Source organism: Stegostoma tigrinum, chromosome 28 (assembly GCF_030684315.1).
Source record: "Stegostoma tigrinum isolate sSteTig4 chromosome 28, sSteTig4.hap1, whole genome shotgun sequence".
Lineage (NCBI taxonomy): Eukaryota > Metazoa > Chordata > Chondrichthyes > Orectolobiformes > Stegostomatidae > Stegostoma > Stegostoma tigrinum.
In genome coordinates, this window is record NC_081381.1 from 30,056,933 (window position 1) to 30,081,600 (window position 24,668).

Consider the following 24,668-nt stretch of genomic DNA (forward strand, 5'->3'; position numbering starts at 1 on the left):
ACCAAGCGGAGGCTTGGGGACCGCTTTGCAGAACACCTCCGCTCAGTTCGCAACAAACAACTGCACCTCCCAGTCGCAAACCATTTCCACTCCCCCTCCCATTCTCTTGATGACATGTCCATCATGGGCCTCCTGCACTGCCACAATGATGCCACCCGAAGGTTGCAGGAACAGCAACTCATATTCCGCCTGGGAACCCTGCAGCCATATGGTATCAATGTGGACTTCACCAGTTTCAAAATCTCCCCTTCCCCTACTGCATCCCTAAACCTGCCCAGTTCGTCTCCTCCCCCCACTGCACCACACAACCAGCCCAGCTCTTCCCCCCCACCCACTGCATCCCAAAACCAGTCCAACCTGTCTCTGCCTCCCTAACCGGTTCTTCCTCTCACCCATCCCTTCCTCCCACCCCAAGCCGCACCCCCCGCTACCTACTAACCTCATCCCACCTCCTTGACCTGTCCGTCTTCCCTGGACTGACCTATCCCCTCCCTACCTCCCCACCTACACTCTCTCCACCTATCTTCTTTACTCTCCATCTTCGGTCCGCCTCCCCCTCTCTCCCTATTTATTCCAGTTCCCTCCCCCCATCCCCCTCTCTGATGAAGGGTCTAGGCCCGAAACGTCAGCTTTTGTGCTCCTGAGATGCTGCTTGGCCTGCTGTGTTCATCCAGCCTCACATTTTATTATCTTGGAATCTCCAGCATCTGCAGTTCCCATTATCTCTTCGAATGGTATGGTAGTCTGCTTTCTCTGGTGGTTCAGGTAAAAATAAAGAATTGCGTAGCATTTGTTCCAAAGAAGAGCAGCGTTTTCCCAATCTGTGGCTGACACTTGTCCATTAACCAACACTTCCAACACTTCAGGAAAGGAAATCTGCCACCCTTACCTGATCTGGACTACATGTGACACCAGACCCACAGCAATGTGGGCAATAAATGCTGGCCTCGCCAGTGACATTGACATCCTGTGAATCGATTTAAAAAATGCCAGATTACCTGAATATTCATTGCTTTGTTCTTTTGGGCATTGGTCTGCATGAATAATGGCTGCTGTGTATAATAGGATTGTAGCAATGATTACATATCATTGTAATTAATGAATAGGCTTTGGTTCAACTCTTGGGAGAAGTGATAAGATGCCACATGGTTTTTTGTTCTATTCCAGTGGAAAAATAGTTGGAATTTCCCCACGCCACGAGTGACATAGGCAATGATAAGAGACATGGAAAAATACGGTAGGAAGCCCAGAATAACATAGGATTTGTTTCCAGGAAAAGCCATGCTGTGAGACACAATAATGGTCACATTAGAAGAGAAATGGACATAGAATGATCGGATCATACTCACAGTTAATAACTGAATTTCCCCACACCACGAGTGACATAAGCGATGATAAGAGACATGGAAAAATACGGTAAGAATTAAAAGATCTGATTCTTAATGATGAGAAGAAAAACATGCCCAATTTTTCCCTCAAGGTTTTGAGGGTGAGATTAGATTTTCACTTCAAAGTGACGACTATTTCATTTCCCTGTTTTTGCGTCTCACTAATTTCCCAGCTTTCCTCCTCATTATGCAGCTTGCAATTCTCTCCTGTGAGACAAAGTGGCAACAATTCCCAATTTGAAAGGCAGGGTGCTTACCTGGCAGTTCACGGCTTGTTTCTCAGGCCTTCATTTCATGTCCCTTCACCAACAAGTCCCTGACTGCTCCACAGACAACATCCTCCACCGCCTTTCAACCATCAAAACTGGCAAATCACCACAATATCATGGCTAATCTCAGACCAACTCAGAATCCAATGCAGCCCTTCAGGACTTCACTTTGGAGTTCAGGGACATCATTGACTTAACATAAGAAATAGGAACAGGATTAGCCATCTGGTCCCTTGAGCCTGCTCTGCCATCCGATAAGATCATGACCAATCTTTTCCTGGACTCAATTCCACTTACCACCCATTCACCATAAACCTTAATTCCTTTACTGTTCAAAAATCTATCTTTACTTCAAAAACATTCAACAAGGTCGCCTCAACTGCTTTACTGGGTAGGGAATTCCAGACTCTCAATCTCCTGGTGGAATAAATTTCTCTTCAACTCCATATTAAATCTGCTCCCCCTTATTTTGAGGCTAGGCTGCCCAGTTCTAGATTCATCCACCAGTGGAAACAACCTCTCTGCTTCTATCTTATTTATTCCCTTCATAATTTTATATTTTTCGATAAGATACCCCTCATTCTTCTAAATTCCAAAGAGTATCGCCCCAGTCTACTCAATCTCTCCTCATAAACCAGCCCTCTCAATTCCAGAATCAACACAGTGAACCTTCACTGCACCCCCTTCAATGTCAGTACATCCTTTCTCAAATAAGGAGACCAAAACTATACACAGTACTCCAGGTGTAGCCTCATCAGCACCTTATACAGCTGCAGCATAACCTCTATGTTTTTAAACTCCTTTCCTTTCCCAATGAAGGACAATATTCCATTTGCCTTCTTAATTACCTGCTATACTTGCCAACCAACTTTTTGTGATTCATGCACAAGGACACCCAGGTCCCTCTGCATAGCAGCATGCTACAATTTTTCATCATTTAAACAATAGTCCATTGTGCTGTTATTCTGGCCAAAATGGATGAACTCACATTTACCAACACTGTACTCCATCTGCCCAACTCATATTGCCCATCTCACAACCCTCCACAGACTTTCAGTGTCCTCTGCAAGCTTTGCTCTATCACTCATCTTAGTGTCATCTACAAACTTTGACAAGCTACACCTGATCACCAACCCCTAACAATTTATGTGAATTTGAACAGTTATGGTCCCAACAATGATCCCTGAGGCACCCCACTAGCCACCGATTGTGAAACAGATAAACACCCATTTATCCCGACTCTTTGCTTTCTGTTAGTTAACCACTCTTGTTTCCAATGCTGATACATTACCCGTAACACCCATGCGCCTTTATCTTCTGCAGCAGTCTTTTGTGCAGCACCTAGTGGAATGCCTTCTGGAAATCCAGATACACCACTTCCACTGGTTCCCTGTTGCCCACTGCACTTGTAATGTCCTCGAAGAATTTCCGTAAATTAGTTAAACATGACCTGCCTTTCATGAGCCCATGCTGTGTCTGCTCAATTGAACAATTTATATCCAGATGTCTCACTATTTCTTCCTTGATGATAGATGCAAGCATTTTCCCCATTACAGACGATATGCTAATGCGCCAATAGTTACCTGCCTTTTGTCTACCTCCTTTTTAAACAGAGGCATCACATTTGCTGTTTTCTAATCTACCAGAGCCCAACAGGTCCACACAGGGACACAGAGCCATCCCAGGCATCCTCACAGGATATATATGACAACTCTTAGCTTTATTTCTTAATGTTCACCCATTTTATGCTTCTTTGGAAGCTGCCAGCCTTTAGATTGCATGGCACTTTAGCCAGAGAACAGGAAAAGATAGAAGTTGTGGAGGATGAGGTGGGTGAAAGCTACTGAGTAGAGATGCTATAGAGGGTGGCAGTCCATGAGCATTGATATGGTTTGTGGCTGAGTTACAGTGAGTAAGAGCAGGGAGAAGATGATCACTATTGTCTTTACAGAGTGCAGAAGATCATTAATGTTTTGTTCCTGCACTACTGTACATTCTCCCTGACCTGGAGACAGCAATAAGCCAAGCCTTGGTGTCGAGTCTGACCGTGTTTGATTCCTTCACCTCTTCTGGTGTCCAATGACCTCCTACCCCCATCCCTACCCTCAGATGGGAAGAGCTTGTAGTCTCCTGGCACCTACCTGGACAGTACTGTCCTTTCCTGAGACATTTCAGTTTGCTATGATGATGGTGAGTGAGGTTTTCAGCCCCTGAAGTGGTGCTCAGATGGGTATCAATTTGGTGCCAGCAGTGATGGGAATTTCTCCTACCCTGCTGTGTGATTGCACAGGAAGCTCACCAAAGAAGTTGGGTGTGTAATGAATGAGGCAAAAAGGTGGGAGATAGTGTGAGAAAGGTCCCTCTCGGAGCCATGATGGGATTGCAGTCATGAAACACCTGAAAATTACACAGCCTAAAAATGAGAAAATCTAATCCAATAGCTGGATCCAACATGCTCATTGATAGCACCTCAGTTGTGTCATAGAGTTTACACAACAAACAGAAAGATGAAACGTGAACCTGAAGTGACTGCATATCACACAGAAAACTCCAGGCTGGATGTTGCAAGAACTGTCAAGCTTGTGCAGACTGCCAGTCCATGCTTTCTCCTTTACAAAAACAAATGAGCTCCACATTTTTGATGGGAGATTCCAAAGCAGGGCTCCTTCCAACACGTGGAGCTGTGCTTCTTTCCCGGCAAGTCCCTCTTTGCACCGAACTGTTGGGAGAAGGCAAACACACTCTCCTTCTCACAATAGTCGCTTGCTGTTTCCTGAAATTTAAATGTCCAGCAGCAGGCAGCCACTTGGACCGGCCCTGTGAAACAGCAAGTACATAAGGCGAATGGTTAGGGTGCCAGGAGGGCAGGGAGTAGGGTGCCAGATAAATACAGTGCCAAGCACCTAAGGTGCCAGGGCAAATGATGGCAAGGGGACCAGGTCAGCTTTGGAGTGTTTAGGGTAGGTTGAGTTGGGCAGGAAATATCAGGAACAGTGTGGGACAGGGTTGGTGGGTTGGCAAAAGAACAAGTCCAGCACTGGAGGAACGGGGTTATTGCATCCTGCTATGGGGGGGAGAGGTGAAGAGGGACTGTGTTGTTGGAAAACTTGTAGCTGAGTGCATGAAAAGGCAAGATAATAAAATGTGAGGCTGGATGAACACAGCAGGCCAAGCAGCATCTCAGGAGCACAAAAGCTGACGTTTCGGGCCTAGACCCAACATCTGATGAAGGGTCTAGGCCCGAAACGTCAGCTTTTGTGCTCCTGAGATGCTGCTTGGCCTGCTGTGTTCATCCAGCCTCACATTTTATTATCTTGGATTCTCCAGCATCTGCAGTTCCCATTATCTCTTATCCATGAAAAGGCAAGTTGGGTGCTCAATTTAATAATTCTTCAGGAGTTTGACTAAGTCTGTAATAGTCTGACTTCCCTGGAGTAAGTATTTACTTAACAGCAGTGGAAACCTCCAACCTAAATGGATACTCTCAACAGGCTCTAGTTTTGGGGGAATTGTCCAATGGAACCTTCAATTTCCTGGGCAGTTCCTTACAAGTCTGTTACACAGTTTCTTCTTCAGCAGATGCCTGTGTGAATAACGGTTTGTAGTAACGGCCTGGAACAGAAACTCTAAAGCTTCCTGTGGTGTGGGAGAGCATATTAATGGCCAGGGTTTGATCTAATATTGCTACGTGGGTGAGCAACATTGCTAACACGCAGTTAGAAAGATTTCAGTTTCTATGGCACTACCCTGATCTGTTTGCAAGTCTATGCAACATCCCAAACTGAAGCAAAGGTTTTCAGCTTCACACTGTCTGACTTCAAAGGCACTGTTCAACTGACAATTCCTGTTCTTGTTTATCAGACATTCCATTTTCCAGAAGCAGCCATGAGACTGATCTTCTCCTAGTCTCGGGTAATACTGTGTGTGCCCTTGTTGTGACTGCATCTCTCTCTTTTATCTGTGTTTTACTTCAACCAGACTTGGGTAAACATGTCAACGTCAATGGTTGCGCAAGATCAGCTTTAGAGCGCTTATCAGAGTAAGATCAATTTAACAAATATTTAAGCCAAATCATTCCTCTTCCTGTGTTGTTATTTTTACATCTTCTATATAAATGCTTTGCAGGAGTTTCCTCTGGACTTTCTTTGGCTGCAACACCATCCTTTTTGTGTGAAGTTTCTTCCCAGGGTTGGGCCCTGAGCGTCTCCCAAATACTCTGCACTCAATATTTACATTAATTATGTCAGACATTCAGTGTAAAAGATTCAATTGGAAGCCTCTCCCTGTCTCAGATTAATACTAATGAGCCGCATTTCTCATCAATCTGAACATTTGTAAAGTGGCCTCAATGATAAGGCAATGATACTGAGTTCACAGCTTGGCATTTTGCACAACTGTAAATCCCAAAAATATTTGGGTGTGTTTAAGTCATATTTACAGTTCTAATTTACTGATCATTTCCAAATAGAGCAAAGCTTGAATATGCAGGGATCACAAGAAACTGAAAGAACCTGTGCAATAGCATGTTGTACACTGACATGTCTCATGGATCCTATTAAGGTTCACAGACTGAAAGTGCAACAAAAAGAAAGAGACACTGGTTGTGCAACAGTCTAAGAGTGATTGAATCAAAAATCATATAGCCAGTTTTCGAAAAAAAAGTGATGGCCTTTCAGGGGACATTGACAACTGATGGGCCAAATTCTCAAGTGGTAGCATTGTCACCTCTGAATCAAAATATTCTGAGCTCAAATCCATCTCCAAGATTTGAGCACAGAAAGCAAAGCTGACACTGCGGCGCGGAGGGCGTGCCGACCTGTCAGGGAATGCTGTCTTTCAGATAAGGTGGTAAATTGTTGCTCCGTGTGTTCACAGGCAAACAGAAATGATCCCATAGCACTATTTTGAGAGAAAACCATAAGCGTATAAGTTCGCTGAGGCATATTTCCTGCATTACACCACTGACAGTACCTCAAAAGTTGAAAAGTGCTTTGAAGCATCGATTAGCCACAACAGGTGCTATACAAATGCAAGTCTTTCTTTTTCTTTTTAAGGTGGCAGGGGGAATGGCAGGAAAAAAAGGGGCCAGGCACTGAGAATATGTGTTGGTTACAGCACCTATATCACGATGCAGCTATTCCACACTGGGGGACAGTAGAGACTCTTGGTACATTTTGGAAGATGAACGCTGACAAGGGCCAGTTGGAAAGTGGCAGGCTGCATGTATCCTCATTGGGACGATTCTTTCTACTCTGATTCACTGTCATCCTTGTTGCAGTAAAAACTTTTGCTGAGCAGCTGCGCAATAATCAAAAGTCTGGTTGTCTCACTGCTGTTTGAAATTGTTGCCTTGGAAGTCCATTGTAAATTGATTTCCTTCCAAATTCCTCTTAGTTCCAGCAAGCCAGGTGACACCCAAACAATTTTCATCAAGCGTTCCTGACCGAAACCACTCCTCCATCCGCTGCATTCAGAGCATTTATTGGAAAATGTACTGGACAAGTCATGGTGCGCATTTGTGAAACAACTGCTTGCCTTCCCATAATGCCTATGCTGATGGAAAGCATCGCAATTTGCTTCAAGAAGGTACAAGGCAAAATGCATACCAAACCAAAGAAAGGTGTAGGTTTTAACACAGCTAAACAAGGAGAGGGAAGTAAAGGAGCAGAGGGAGTGTGTGCTGGATTGTTTATGAGTATCTATGGTTTGGATGATCTGGAGTTTGTAGAGGGCCAAAGCTGGGAAGTCAAAGAAAAGGCTTTGGAGCTGTTGAGTGTAACTAATGAAGGTATGGATGGCGGCTTGGATGTCAAATGGTTGGAGGCAGGAGATATTACGGGGTGAATGGATGTAGTCAATGAATGGACGAGATGTCGCAATTTACGCAACTTAAGATCCAACAGAAACTGGAGATTGTAACAGTCTCACTAAGTCTGAAACCTCAACAGCTGAAGATCATTAGAGCCTGAAGTGACATATTGGAAACAAAAACAAAAGTTGCTGGAAAAGCTCAGCAGGTCTGGCAGCATCTGTGGAGGAGAAAACAGAGTTAACGTTTCGGGTCCAGTGACCCTTCCTCAGAAGCATGGAGGACAAGTCAATGAATAAATTCAAGATACAGACTGAGAACTTTTTAGATGAAGGTATGGGGAGAAAGTGAAAATATGGCATAGAGATAGAGGATCAGCTGCAATCACAGTGACTAGCAGAGCAGGCTTGAAGGGCTGAATGGCTTACTCCTCTTCTATTGCAAAAGTGACAGTGGAGGGATGGGAGTTATCTTAAATACATGGTATTAAACGCAGGTAAATGAGATGACAGAAAAACAACAAACTAATATTCTGTAAGCACATATCACAAATAAGCTGAATAAGCAAGTGATTGGGACCTTATAGGACTTGCCAACAGAGGGGAGTGGATGTAGCAGCAAAGAAAATTTATTTCCTTCAGAATACTGTGAAGAGCCAGCAGTAACTGATGGTGAATATACAAACATGCATCTCCAACATCAAAAACATCAATGCTGGATGGACCGAGTGCCAGATTTATGTCCAGCTGCTGTAGATTCCCGAAGCATTGAGGTAACAAGAGCAGACAATTATTCTCTCACAAGTGCTTAAGGTTCATTAAGACCATGGACACCCAATGATGTGTAAGTTGCAAATTAGGAAGTCTGAGACATCATGAATAGCTGCAATGATGAGGTGGCACCATCCCTATGACAACCTTATGGACAGTATTGTTCAAGAGTTTCCAGAGGGTCCATTGAAAGATTGTCATCTCAAAATTGTTATAGGACCGTTCTCCACCATCCAGCCTAGTGATTCTCTCATTGGATGCAACACGGACTATTGCAAATTCACCACAAGACCCTATATCCTCAAAGGCTCAAGGCTATCACCAACCAGAGGACATCTGCAAAGTCATACACACATTTGTTTCCCCACTCAAAGAGCAAACTGATCGGTTAAGGAAGATGATAAGACCGATTCCCAGGCTTAGATATTCACCAAGTACCAAAAATAGAGGTTCCGTTTCAAGGCTAACCAGGAGGAGATGCAAGGGTAGGGCTGGCTGCACTGTTTCTTGGGTGGGGTGGTGTAACTTTATTCATGCTGGGAAGTTAGCTTCCAGGCAAACTGCAGAAGAAGTGTTGGACCTGATTATTTAACCTGTGCCCATTGCCAATAGCCTTAGAAAAATCAATGTCGGACTCCGTGTTCCCTGCAGCTAAGGAAGTTGTCTGACTGCCACTGGGTAGAGGCTTCAAACAACTTCTACGATTTAAGCAATTCAAGCTCTGGAGCCTCCTGATCTCTATAACCCCCCAGCCTTTAATGAGAGACCCCAGCCTTTAGGAGGAGGCTGCATAATCTGTTCGCTTGGATCAAGGCATCCAGACCAACAATCACATACTGTAAAAAAAATGTAGATGGTTTGTGGCATGGGGCAATGGGAATTGGGCTGATCTGAGAGAGCAGCCACCTGCTGGGGATTGTTGGACAGGGTATTTTGTTGAATGGGGCTGTGATTTAGTTGCAGTTTTGAAGGGAGGCTCAGTGGCTCAGTGGTTAGCATCACTGCCTTACAGCACCAGGGACCTGGATTCAATCCCATCCTCAGGTAACTGTCTATGTGGAGTTTGCACGCTCTCTCCATGGGCTCCCATTGAATGCTCTGGTTTCCTCTCACAGTCCAAAAATGTGCAGGTTAGGTGGGTTGGCCATGCTAAATTGCCCTGTAGTGTCCTGGGGTATGTAGGTTTGGTGGATTAGTCATGGGAAATACAGGATTATGGAGAATAAGGTGAGTGGGTGAGTGAGTAAGTAGGATGGATGGTATGCTTTTCTGACGGTCAGGACAGACTCAATGAGCCAAATGGCCTGATTCTGCACAGTCGGGAAACTATGAATGGAGACCAGCTAGATTAGGAGCTGCTCAGTCCATTGGGTTGCCTATGCTGGCAGCACACTTCAAAATGGAAGTTTTCAAAGAGAATCAGTTTTGTTAGTACATGCCATTTTTAAAAGAGCAGTAAATCAGGCGTATGAGAGACAAAAAAGTTGTCAACATTATACATGAATAATGAATAGCAATGTTAATTATTAATGTTAATAGTTATTAATAATAACATTAAGACAGGCTCAATTATTAGCTTGGTAGAGGTTACACTAGGTTTATAACTTATACTGTTAAAGTTGATAACAGACACAAATGGAAGATAATTTTTAAACAGTTAAACAGTTTAGATAAAGTGGTAGGTGCAGGAGTTAGGCATTAGTGCAGTTATATCCGCTGCTATTTCCCTACATTTGCATCATTCTGGGAAGTAGTGAGGAAGGAACTGACAGTTAGTTAATCAGTTTTTCCAACTTGTCCCTCAATAGCAAAACAACATGATGGTAGACAATATTCTAGAAAGGATAATGTTTAAAATACTGAGTGAAGCTTTTAAAATTCAGAGAAAGGGAGAGTGTAGGAAGCAGATTAACTATATCTGACTGCCATTGACCACAGGTGCTCATGCAGTAAATAAGGCAGATAAACGAGATAGCCAGAATCAGATCCCATCCTGAAATTCAGTTACAGCTTTTTCACACATTGGCTGGGTGCTGGTGTTTGTATTTATTTTTCACAGGCAGAGTGAGTCTGTTAATAAGAACCAGAGCATCAGTCAGGCTGCTGTTTCCTTCTCAACTTCTTGCTGATACAATTGTGAATCCACATCACAGTGCAACCAGACCTTTTAAGCTTTATGTGTTACAAAACCAGACTCAGACCTGCTCACTCACCCATTTAAATTCATTGAATGTTACAGTCTAGCTCCAGTTCACTGCTAACCCAAATCTTAGAAATACCCTGCACTTCATCTCACCTCATCTACTGTATCCGTCGCTCCCGACATGGTCTCCTGTATATCAGGAAGACCCAATGGAAACTGGGGGACCTGTTTGCGGACCACCTGCGCTCTGCACGCATCAACCAATCCAACCTTTCAGTAGCCATCCACTTTAACTCCCCCTCCCACTTCCGTGGTGACATGTCCACCCTTGGCCTCCTCCATTGTCAGAGTGATACCAAACATAAGCTGGATGAATGACACCTGATAATTTGTCTTGAGAGCTTACAGCCCAATGGCCTGAATATTGACTTCACCAGCTTCAAAATCTCTCCACCCCCAACCTGTCCATCTTCCGACTCACCCATCCATTCCGCCCTTCCCACTGGCCAATCACAATAACCCTCTATCTGCATCCACCTATCACCATCCCACCTACCCTGCCCCCAGCACCAATCCCTTCCTCCATTTATTTCTGGGCTCACCTCCCCTCCCCAGTTGTGAAGAAAGGTTTCAACCCAAAACATTGACTTTCCTGCTTCTCGGATACTGTCTGACCAACTGTGCTTTTCCAGCTCCACATTTATTCTGAGGAAGGGTTGTCCGACTTGTAAAGGTCAACTCTGATTTTTTTTCTTCACAGATGCTGCCAGACCTGCTGAGCTTTTCCAGCAACTTCTGTTTTAGTTCCATATTTATTGACTCTAGTTTCCAGCTGCTGCGGTCCTTTTGTCTCCAGATCTTAGAAGTACCCCTGTGGACTGTTTTTTTCACAAAACTCAGAGTGAATGGAACATCACAAAAGAAAAAAATGAAAATACATTAGCGTACATCAGATCTCACAGCATCTCAGCATGTGCCCATAAGCATTAAGCTGTTTTGTCAGACTCATAGCTGAAAATATGACTCAATTACAACAGTTTCTGCATACATAACACATTTAATGTAGAAAATACCCCAAAGATGTTTCGCAGGGACGTAATAATGGAAATAAGAAAAAGGAATACAGAGTAACAGCAGGTAAATAATTACGGCGATAAAAGCAGCTCATAATGTGAGGACCAACACAATGTTACGTGATGTTATGAGTAACACCAGGTAATTGGATGATATGGTTACCTTAAGGTAACTGATTATAGGGTTAGCATAAGGCAAGTGGTTAAAAATATGGCATGAGTAACAGCTGGTGAATGATTGTGGGGACAGTAGATCAAAATATTGTCGAACCAACAAGAACTCAATAGTAATTATGATCGACACCTGGTAAAAGACAGCAAAAAAAACACAGATGAAATGATTTACTCTTGCCCCACTAAGCACGTGATAATAGAGTAAACGATGCTCCGCAGTTTGTCATGTAACACGCAGCAAGTGATTAATTATTATCACCGCAGTGCTTTACGGATGTTAAAAGGGAAATCTGATTAAAATGCAACCGGGTAAATGTTTCGAACTGTAATGGGATTAAATGAGGTAAACAATTAAATGTGGAAAAGGAGTTATCAAAGGTACCAAAGCATTGTGACACCAACGAGTAAAGATGTTACTCAGGGGAGCCGGTGTGTGCACTGACCACCTGGTGCAAATCAGAATAATGTCAAGGAAACTTTCGGTTTGAAAGTTCCTTCCCTCCAGCCACATGGGACATATTTGAGGCAAATACCGATCCTGTCAAACAGGCCTCACAGGAAATTTAAAGTAGAAGTGTAAACCCTCACATATTGGTCCTGCTAGAACTCATATGACTTCCTCCACAATTTGAGTAACTTTCACTGTGAAAGTGTACCCTGGAAGAACTGAAGAGACTTTGAAACCTGGGAGGCCCTGTAACCTGCAATATAAATTGACAAAAATGACATCTTTTTTTAAACAGGACATTACATTCCTGGTAAGTATGATTATGGATATTGGTTATATGGGGCCTCTCAAGTATGATGAATATTTTATTACAAATATTAGGCCTGAAAAGGTCCTTGCCTCTCAGTAAATCCTAACCAAGATCACATCTTGAACTTTCCTTAAAATATGAGTTCATCTAAGACTTCACTTCCCATACCTAATTCAAACTAGTTTCCATGTGCCAAACACCTCTGTGCTCACTGATTTATATTGTCTTTTGATGAGACAGTATCTCAATTTTGAAATTCTCATTCTTGCTTACAAATTTGTCCATGACCATGCTCTCTAGATCTCTAACCCTCCATCCCCATAACCCTCTGAGATCTCTGCGGTCCTCAAACTCTAGGTTCTCATGTGTTCCCAGTTTTAAATCTCTCCAGCATTGTTTTCAGACACACATTAGCTCTGAAACTCCCTCCTTAAAAAGGAAGCGAGACATTTATGATAAGAAAATTAAACACGTAATGGTTTTGTCTCTGGTCTATTAATCCAGGAATCCAGGCTAATATTCTGGGCACATGAATTCAAATCCCAATGCGGCACAGAGTGAGATTTGAATTCAATAAAAATCTAGAATAAAGAGTTAGATTAATGGCAACAATGCAGCCGTTGTTTACTGTTGTAAAAACCCATCTGGTTCACTACTTTTTCTTAGAAAAGGAGATCTGCCCTCCTTGTTTGTCTTGGTCTACATATGACTCCAGACCCACAGCGATGTGGTTGATTCTCAACTTGGAGGGCAATAAATGTTGGTCTGTTCCAGCATTATCGATTAAAGAATACGTATTTAAAAAATGACATTCCATAAAACCTATCACTTCAATCAAGCTTTTAGACAGACATTCCAACATCTTATTAGACTTATAGACTGGGATTCTTTTCCACTGGAGGTTGAAAGGCAACATTATAGAAGTTTATAAAATAATCAGGGCTATATATAGAGTTAATGGTAGTTGTCATTTCCCTCGGATGGGGGATTTCAAGACTAGGGGACACATTTTTAAAATGAGAGGAGAGAGATTGTAAAAATACACGGGGGCGATTTTTTTTACGTAGAGTGGGGTTCATGCGTGGAATGGAAGTGGTGGGTGTGGATACAATTACAGTGTTTAAAAAACATTTGGCTCAGTGCATGAATAGGAAAGGTTTGGAGGGATATGGGCCAGGAGCTGGCAGGTGGAACTAGTTTAGTTTGGAATTATTGTCAGCAGGGACTGGTTGGACTGAAGGGTCTCCTTCTGTAGTGTCAGACTTTAGGACACTATGGTGTGAAATTTTGTTTGATAATCAGTCCGATGAAGGGTTGAGACACTATTAACCACGTGAAGGATGCTACACAAGTGGACTTTGTTGTGTTATATTTCCATCTGGGGTTACTCAATGTATTGCTTTAGTACATTTGATGCATAACACCAGTGGAGAAACCACTCTGACATTTTGGCAGCGGCAAGATGGCATTAAATATCAGAAAGTCTGCCTTGGGATACTACCAATACTAAATAAATACTGGACAAATGAAGAGTGAATAAAAGGCAAGAAACAGCCTATGCTCTAATAATCGGAGCCAATGAATTTATCATTTTAACAGCTGAATGATGCCAAGAATCACTCCCACCAGCAGCTGCTAAATTCTTTCAGCTTGTGGTACTTTCCTCTGCTACAGTAGTTTCAACAATATTTTCCATGTTTGGGTAAAATTGTAAATCTTAGTGCACTTTCACTCACAGGCCAAAGGACGGCAGGTCACTCAGGCAGACATCATTCTCCTGTTAAAAGTTAGTTCTCTATTCATCTCTCCATTGCTCTGTTTCATGTGGTCATGAGCCCAGCTTTGCACTTACACCCACACCAAAGCGCAGAAGGAGAGACTATGTTGCTGGATTCTAATACAAATAAATCTATGGCTTTCTCCCCATTCTGATTTAGCAATGTATTTATTTAAAGGATTACATCCTACTATACTCAGGAAATTATAGCCACTGCTCAGTTCTATCACAAAGAGAGCAACAGTCACAGCAGTGTCATAGTAACAACAAAATTCCAGCTGTAAGCATCCTCATCATTTCCATTTTTGGTGTCATTTCTGGACAGAGATGATGGTATCTATCCCTCATATTGGAGTAGGAGGCACCATCCTGGTAATAGCCTTGTTTACCTCATGCAGTTCCTTCTACCTGAAATTAGCACCCAACACAGTTCTGAAAAAGATGTGAAATCGAGTTGGGTGCCATAAACTGGAGCATCCATTGTTTTCAGCTTTTAATATGCAGGCAAACTGAAGCCAGTAGAGATAAGATATTCCATACTCAACTAGCACACTTATGAATGTGGTGATGATCATTTCATCGTGGTTGTGTCAGGAAGATTCTTGCTTACAAACCAACTGCTTTACAGAGAAATATTCTCTCTTGGAGATCATAAGGTAACTCCAGATGACAAGGATCACTTGATCACTGTACGTTCATCTGTCAAGAAGCAATTGATGTATAGTAGTTTAAACTTGTGTCCATTTATCCTTGAATTGAAAGTCATGTCCTGGATTTACCTTCTCCAAATCCTGGTGAAGCTACAACACAGGATTGCTTGCATGCTAACCATGAAATCAGCAAATGTTTGACAGGACTAAGCGACAGGTCAGGGTTAAGCCCTGTAGTCTGGCAATATGCAGCTAGCAATGGGTGGGCGATAAATTAAACAATGAGCAGGAGTTGCAGGTTCCAGAATCAATCATGGAAGAGCTTAGCACATCAGTGCAAAAGACAAAGCTGAAGTATTTGCAACCAGCAATAGCCAGAGGCTTCCAGTGGATGATCCATCTCAGCCATCTTCTGAGGTCATCAGCCTATAGCCAATTCAGGTTACTCCCATGTGATATCAGTAAATGGCTGAAGACAATAGATATTGCAAAGGTTATGGACACACACCATCTAACCTCATACAATTAAATACTACATTGTGCAGTTTTTATCCAAAGGGGCATCCTTCATTATTTTATGAGCAGAAACCCCACTGGCAATGCCCTGTGAAGGAAATTTGCCATGTCCACAAAGACCCTTACCAAGTTTTATAGATGTACCATAGAAAACATCCTATCCAGACACATCACAGCTTGGTCTGGCAACAGCTCTGCCCAAGGCCACAAGAAATTACAGAGAGTTGTGAACACAGCCCAGTCCATCACGCAAACCAGCCTTCCATCCATTGACTCATTGACACTTCCCACTGCCTTGGAAAAGCAGCCAATATAATCAAAGAGCCCTCCCACCCTGGTTATACTCTCTTTCACTGGGTAGGAGATACAAAAGTTTGAAAACACACGTACCAACAGATTCAAGAACAGCTTTTTCCCCACTGTTATCAGACTTTTGAATGGACCTCTCATACATTAAATTTAATCTTTTTCTCACATTCACTATAGCTGTTACATATTCTCTGCATTCTGTTCTATTACCCTGATATACTTATATAAGGTATAATTTACCTGGATAGCATGCAAAACAATACTTTTCACTGTGCTCAGGTACATGTGACAATAATAAATCAGTTCTGAAGAAGGGTCTAGGCCGGAAATGTCAGCTTTCCTGCTCCTCTGATGGTGCTTGGCCAGCTGTGTTTATCCAGCTCTACACCTTGTCATCTCAGATTCTCCAGCATTGGCAGTTCCTACTATCTCTAAATCATATCCACTTGCCCATTTGTCTCATGGTCTCTGTAAGCAGACGAATCAGTCCTCTCTCTCCATTTCTCTCCTGATGTTCATTTATTACCAAACTTAATACACTGTATTAAAAACACTATTGGAAATGATTGGAGTAAAATCTTGGTTTTGGATGAAACATGGTTAATGGGTGGTGACACCTTTCCACCTACTGTGGCCTATCTCTGGCTGAAAATACTTTCTGATTCTTCACTAATTAACAAGCACATGCAAGCAGTTTAAGTCTTGCTTCGTAGTTAAGACTAGAATAAATCATTTATCTCTACGATAAATCTACTCAAGATCATTTTGTTCTTAACAACAAACAATTTCTCATAGCTGTGCCGCAGGTTTATTGCACCCTGCAGATTGCAGATGACTCTTGTGCCTAAATCCTGCAAATAACCATGTCACCTCTACGAATAATGTCAGAAAATAGAAAGGTATAGTCATATTACTTCTAAGGTTATACACAAGGGCTCTGTGTTCACAGTTTCCTACATTCTTGCTCACTGAAGCATTTCAACCTGCATGTTTCCTGCAGGACTGAATGTAAAGGACTACAAAGAACAACAGGAACAAAAGTCAAGTTAATAACTAACCAAACAATCCATTGATACTGAGCATACATTATAACCAAGAACAAACTGTGTCTCATTACATCCTGTGGCTGTGCAACAATCAAAACTCTGACTGCAAAGACAAGCAAATCATTTCTAGTCATCCTTACCTGGAAGTTTTTGCCACATTAGCATTTCAAGTTTAATAAGCAAACCTGGCCGATTAAGGTCAACTGATCTTTTTAAATATACAGTAAAGTTCTTGTAATGGTAGATTCAGCGGCCTCTGTGATTGTAATTGCATTCCGGCATGTTGAACACTACAGAGAAAGTGGCCATTCTCTGACAATAATACCCGACTGCACACAAAAAAATGGAGCAATTGTAGATGACAAATCAAACCTACTTACCACTGCTTTTATAGATGTTCGGATTTTCTAGGGATGATTAATCTGGAAGACGGAGGGTTCTTGTGGTGCAGTGACAGTATACCTCCCTCTGGACCATGAGGCCTGGGTTCAAGTGCCACCTGCTTTAGAAGTGTGTCATAATGTCTCTGACCAGGTTCTATTCAGAAATTAAAATATTTAGAAGCCAGTGCTTGAACAAGAGGGAGGCTCATTCATTAATTCAAATCAGAATCAAATAACCACATCACTTCCCATTCCCCACCCAACAACCATGAACAATGCAAATCCTGAGGCAGTTTGTGTGAATTTGAAACAACCCTCATTTGATCGCAGGCAAAAGTTATAGCTGCCAGAACCATTTTTTCTTGCACTAACTTGTCGTTGGCTTTTAAGTTGCAATTTGGCACCTACTCACACGCATTGCTGGGGACAAAGATTCACAAGCAGTTTCTAAGTATCAATGCTCTTTCACTTAATTGTTCCCATCACCCTCATATCCTGATAGGTTTTAGTCTCAAAGCTATTCCAAATTTTGGAAATGGTTGACACGTACAGTGTGGTTTTGAGAAACTGTTGCATTTTTGGAGGCACATTCTGCAATGAGATGTTACATTGTATTAAACACCCACTTGCACGCTCAGGTTGATGTAAAGATCCCACAGCACAATCTAAAGATCCCTGCATGTTCATCCTTTGTTTTCACCAATGTTTCCCCCTAAACCAACAAATAACAACAGAAGAGTCACTGGTCATTCAACAATTATTTGCAGAACCTCATTGTGCACAAACTGGCAGCTCCATTTGTCTCATTTCAACAGTCACTGCACTTCAAAGGAAATCTACTGGTATATATTGCTTTTAACAGTCTTGTGAACATACTGAGAGTTAATCTAAATGAAACATTGTTTTTTCTTCTGATTCACTGGTTTCAGTTTGTGATTACAGTGCTGTACTTTGAGATAAACATGGATGAGAAAAACATCATAGCCAGATAACCAGCAGAGAGAGTCAGTTCTACATTCCAACAGCCTCACTCGCAGGGAAGGCAGTGCTGAGAACTGAATCAACACCATTGTTACTCCACTTTTCTAACCAATGCTTTTTTGTATGTTACAAATAGTTAGGACTGGAAACACACTGACCAATAGGGTGTTGAATACAGATTCAATGATAGCCTTTAAAAGGGAATGAGGTAAATAAAACTGCATGAAATCTATACTTAGAGTCATTTTCCATGAGTTATCATTTCTGTAACTAGTATTTACAAATGACTTTCTGAAAATCTTCAAAAAATTGAATGCAGAGTGCTGGCAATCAAGTAGGTAAATAATTTGCAAATTATCCAGCTCTTTGTATTTTGTGTCTTTCTGCAAAAATTACGTAAGGCCTCAGCTTCTCTGATTGCCTTGTCAGCCAGTGGAATAGTGAGCATTTATAAGCTTCAACAAACTTGGTCAATGATGGTCACACAATACAGAAAGCCTGTGGCATCACCCTCCCAATTATTATAAATCAATTGGCACACTGGTCTGGCACCTACTCTACTCCACTACCTCACACCATCTGAGAGGTGGGCATTGTACTGAGAGGTACTTAAGTTGCCCAACGAGCCCAGGTACTGCCAGGTCCTCCAATCACTATCTTCTTCCCTTCTTTGCTTGTTCTTCCAATCACCATTTCCCTCTCTCCTGCACTTGTCTGCTCCTCCAATGACTGTTTTCCTCTGTCCCACCCACCTTTGATGCTCCTCCAATTACCATTTTCCTCTGCCCTACCCTTGGCTGCCTCTCCAATCTCAATTTTTTTATTCTCTCATGGGAGATGAGGGTTGCTAGCTGGCCAGCTTTTATTGCCTGTCCCTATGTGCCCTTGAGGAAAGTGTTGTGAGCGACTATTTTGAACTGCTGCTGGAAGGAATTCAAGGATTTTAACTCAAGGAGAATAAAAGAATGATGAAGTATTTCCAAGTCAGGATGGTGAGTGACTTGGAGGGGAATTTGCAATTGGTGGTGTTTCATGTATCTGCTGTCTTGTCATTCTAGATGGAAATGATTGTGGGTTTGGAATGTGTTGTCTAAGGATCTTTGATGAATTTCAGCATTGTATCTTGTAGGTTGTTCACACTGCTGTTACTGACAATTGGTTGTGGAGGTGGATTCTTGTGGACATGATGTGAGTCAAGTGGCGGCTTTCTCCTGGATGGTGTCAAGCCAGTGTTATTGGAGCTGCACTCATACAGCCATGTGGAGAATATCCCATATTGTTCCTCACTTGTGCATTGTAGATGCTGGGACAGTCTTTGAAAGTTAAGACGTGAGTTATTTCTGTAGCATTCCCAGCCTCTGACCTGTTCTTGTAGCCACTATGTTTGTTTGGTGAGTCCAGTTGAGTTTCTTGTCATTGGTACCCTGGAATGTGCCGCAGTCTGCATGCCTACCAAAATCACAGCATTGTTACTGCAGTAGAACAAGCCCATTCAGTCAGCTCCCTGAATGGGCCATTCACACAGCTTCATTCTCTTGCCTTCTCCCCATAACCCAGCCCTCACTACTTTCTCTAAGAGTCCAATTCCCTCTTGAATACCTAGATTGAGCCTGCCTCCACCACACTCTGTGGCAGTGCATTCCAGTTCTGTGCTGCGTAGAAAAACTCATTTTTGCTCATGTTGCCCTTGTTTCTTTTGCCACTTATTGGAAATGCTTCCATCAATGGAAGCAGTGTCTCCTTATCTACACCATTGACTGAATGTTACAATGAGATCTCCTCTCAACATTCTCCAAGGAAAACAAACCCAACTTCTCCAATCCATCTGACGTGATAATGGCAACCTATCAGAATGAGACTGTCAGAATATTATCTCAACAACTCTCCCACAATTTGTCAGATCAGTCACGTTACCAGTGGTTTATCCTCTGGGTCCACTCTGCCCATATCTCTCCTCTTCACTGTTGTCCTCCTGATTTAGAAAGCACTTTGTCATCTAGAATTCTCTCATCTAAACAGCTACTGAGAATCAATTGAAATTGATAGTTCCATAACCTTTGCCTTGTGAAAAATCTAAGTTGGGTCAATGGAGTTAATATAGAACATAGAACATTACAGCACAGTGCAGGCCCGTTGGCCCTCGATGTTGTGCCGACCTGTCATACCGATCTCAAGCCCTTCTAACCTACACTATTCCATGTATGTCCATATGCTTATCCAATGATGACTTAAATGTACCTAAAGTTGGCGAATCTACTACCGTTGCAGGCAAAGCGTTCCATTCCTTTACTACTCTCTGAGTAAAGAAACTACCTCTGACATCTGTCCTATATCTTTCACCCCTCAATTTAAAGCTATGCCCCCTCGTGCTTGCCATCACCATCCTAGGAAAAAGGCTCTCCCTATCCACCCTATCTAATCCTCTGATTATTTTATATGTTTCAATTAAGTCACCTCTCAACCTTCTTCTCTCTAACGAAAACAGCCTCAAGTCCCTCAGCCTTTCCTTGTAAGGCCTTCCCTCCATACCAGGCAACATCCTTGTAAATCTCCTCTGCACCCTTTCCAAAGCTTCCACATCCTTCTTATAATGCGGTGACCAGAACTGTACACAATACTCCAAGTGCTGCCACACCAGAGTTTTGTACAGCTTCACCATAACCTCTTGGTTCCAGAACTCTCTTCCTCTATTAATAAAAGCTAAAACGCTGTATGCCTTCTTAACAGCCCTGTCAACCTGGGTGGCAACTTTCAAGGATCTGTGTATATGGACACCGAGATCTCTCTGCTCATCTACACTACTGAGAATCTTACCATTAGCCCTGTACTTTGCCTTCCGGTTACTCCTACCAAAGTGCATCACCTCTCACTTGTTAAGCTAGAGATCAACCGGGTTAAATCATGAGGAGAGGTTGGACAATTCAGATCTGTTTTCAGTAGAATCTGGCAGGTTTGGGGGTGATCTGATTGAAGTCTTCAAGATCCTAACAGGAAAATGCAGTAGATAAAGATAAACAATTTCTACTGGGCATTCAAGAACTACAGGGCATAGCCTGAGAATTAGGTCCAGATTGTGTGTAAAAGGGCTTCTTAACATCTCTCCTCAACAAAGGGTGGGAAATGTGGGAGCACTCTTCTACAAATGGCAGTAGATGCTGGACTACTTCCTAATTTTAAATCAAAGATAGATTTTTGTGAAGCAAAGATATTAAGCGATATGGGCAAAAGGCAAGTATATAGAATTAGGCCACAGATCAGCCATGATCTCATTGAATGAATGGTGGAACAGGCTCAAGAGGCTGAATGACCTACTCTTATTCCTATGTTGCAACTGAATGCCAGAATAGGTTTGAAAGACTAAATGGCTTCCTCTCACCCCCATGTCTGGTGCATTAAACAGGCTGAGCTGCCTTCACTGATTTGTCTGATTTTCCAACATGCAATGGTTAAAGTCCTGTGGTTGACCTATTAACCTGAGTCACAAAGGGCACAGTTACCAACTGCTTGTGACAACAGCAGCAGCTACTTGTTCAATCTTTAACTGCCCATGAATCTTCTTCACGTTGCCAGTGCCAAACTGGTTCCTACACGACCTGCGCACACATGCTGAGGTGTAAATTGCTGAGTTTAAGAAGTGGAAAATAGTTAGGAAACAGAACAAATTGAAACGTCGGCGGCTCATGAAGTGGATGGCGCATGACTGTTATGAAGATTGAAGTCTGTTGTTCTGCTGCATATACAACCCACATCCCTAATAGCGTACCATTTGTTTTCGTATTTCCATTCAGCTGGTGAAGAGAAAATTGTTCAAACATAGTCTTTTAAAACAAAACCTCCCTGTAACCTCAAAGATAAGAGGAAGCCCCTGATGTCCCAACCACCCACTGAAAAAATCTTTTCATTTTTGTAGTCGGTGCCAAAATGTCTTTCTCAAAGAAAGCTGCCCTGAAAGATCAAGGGACCCCTGATGCGGATTTCAACTTTCTCAACATTCATCTGAATGCGGAATGAAGTCAAGGGGATCCCCAGTCATCGAGCAGCAGTGATGTCAAGCATAGTAAGAACCCGAGTATATTAGCAAGTTCTCACAGACAGCAATGCAGAATGTTAAAAACGCTGTGTAGAGCTGGATGAACACGGCAGGCCAAGCAGCATCAGAGGAGCAGGAAAGCTGACATTTCAGGTCAAGACCCTCTTTCAGACCCTTCTTGTTTCTCTGCTTCTGAAGAAGGGTCTTGACCCTAAACATCAGCTTTCCTGTTCCTCTGATGCTGCTTGGCTTGCTGTGTTCATCCAGCTCTACACCTTTTTATCTCAGATTCTCCAGCATCAGCAGTTCTTACTCTCTCTATAACCATGTTAAAAACACTGATTGTTTTGCTTTCCATTTTATTTTACAGGGAACATAAGAATTGTGGTGTTCTCATTAGAGTTCAGGTAGAAATTGAAATGTTCTAAACTTCTTTCTAATTTAACATGTAGAATTTGTTTGATTATGATTGTGAACTGTGACTTCTCAGCAATGTTTCCATGAACGAGAACCTTTCTCCTTTATTGACTTCTTCTGATCCCTCACGACTATATTAAATTCCACCTATTATGTCAGCGTTCAAAGATAAAAGACACATGTTATGGACAAAACAAAGAATTGACAGATGAGTTCAAAAACAAATAGTAAAAAATGGAAAAAAATAAGAACAGTAGAAAATTAGAGAGTAAAAAGTGACTTGGCATTAGCAAGGGCTACAAATGCTGGAAGCTAGAGTCGGTAAATGTGGAGCTAGAAAAGCACATCTAGTCAGACAGGTGTCTGAGGAGCAGGGAGGTCACCCTCTCGGGCCAAGACATTGACTTTCCTGCTCCTTGGATGCTGTCTGGCCAGTGGTGCTTTTCCAGCTCTACGTTATTTAAAAGTAAAAAGTGAAACTGGAAACAAGTTGTTGAATGGAACAGAAGTTTATAACAATAACTACTATTGGGGGGAAGGGTATGTAAAAATAAAAAAGTGATTATAGAAGCAAAAGTGTCCAAATCTGCAAGGACATGGAATCAATGTTGGAGAAAGTGGAAAGTAAAATACTTGGAAGACAAAGAATCCCAGGAATGTGATAATGGGAATACAGGAAATAACGGAACTTGAGAAAAAGGAGGGAAAAATAGACATTGAACGACTCTAAAACTAACCTGACTGTTCAATTTGTAGAAGTAACTTAACGACGACTTGACAAAGGTACAGACTGACAACTTCACTCAGTACTCAGGATAATTTCTGCAAAACTGTGACCAAGCAACTTCATGGTTACCAGTCCTCTGAAATGCCACCTTCCACTTCTCCAACTCCATCCAACAAGATTCGGCAAAGTGCACAGAAGTGACTTGCATTACAAGCTAATTGAATTTTCCCACCACATAGACATTCATTATGCCTCTAATCTGCCCCATGGTGAACGAGAACCCCCTCAGGGTTTGAAATTGAACATCTCCAATTCCATTACACTGAAACATGGAGGGAGGAAAATTTGAGAGGAAAATATCCTCCTAAATAAATTTCTTCAAACCAACATCTCAACAACCAGATTTCAGGTTCTGGAGTGTATGAAGATCCCTTAATGGAATATAGACTGGGTATGTAAATGTAGCCAAATGCGGTTTTTAGGTTGCTATAACTGTAGAAACCCTGATTAAACCATTCAGCACATAGTAATGATTTGGCCCCAACTCAAGTTTGAGGGCAACATTCTGAAGTTACAACTGCTCTCCAGCACGGCATGGAACGGTTGGGAACTTGCCATTGCAATTTTGATGGCAACCTTTGCTCCTAAAGTTATAGTTTTTTGAAAAAAGTGACTTCCAGATAATTTTCTCACACCAGCTTTAGCATGCTTGCTGCTTTCAGCTAATGTCTGCATGAATAGGCTGTGGTGAGCGCGTGTGTGTATGTGTGCATGCGCAGTGGCGTTGAGGCAGTTAGTGAACAGATGGGATGTATAGATGCAAATACAATCAATAATTTTGCTTTTGTGTAAATATGACCATGCCTTCTCTAATATTGTAGCTGAATTGGGACACTCAGACTTGCAAGGTGTGTGGACGGCAGAGAACCAGCCTTGCAAGTCTATTACAAAGCCTTGAAATTGCTTGAGATCTAAATTCTGATAAACCAACGTGCAAAAACAGACGAATACAATGCAGTTCATCATTTTTAACCTCACTTTGGAATTTCAGCCAATTGATAGGAATTCTTAAAGCTTTCCATAGCCAAAATGAGGCTATAGTCATTAAAATCCATCTCTAGCTGTGTCCAGGAGCTGAAAGATTTATGTTCACCAGCTGTTTTCATGCAAACATGCAACACTCGAAGCTACTGTTTGTTTTAATCCTATTTTGTGAGCCAAAATCAGTCTACAACTTCCTTCCGTTACCTGTGCTCCCCTTACTGTTGAGTTTCCCCACCTCCTCCCCCAGAGACCAGTTGATAAAGCACCAGCCTGGATAATCTTCCTTTTGTATGGTTTCTAACAATACCAGTCCTGGTAGCCACGTCTGCATAACTGACAGCAGGAATTCTCCACACTAGCAGAAACTGTGTGTAATAATGTTGCAAGAAGGAATGTAACCCACC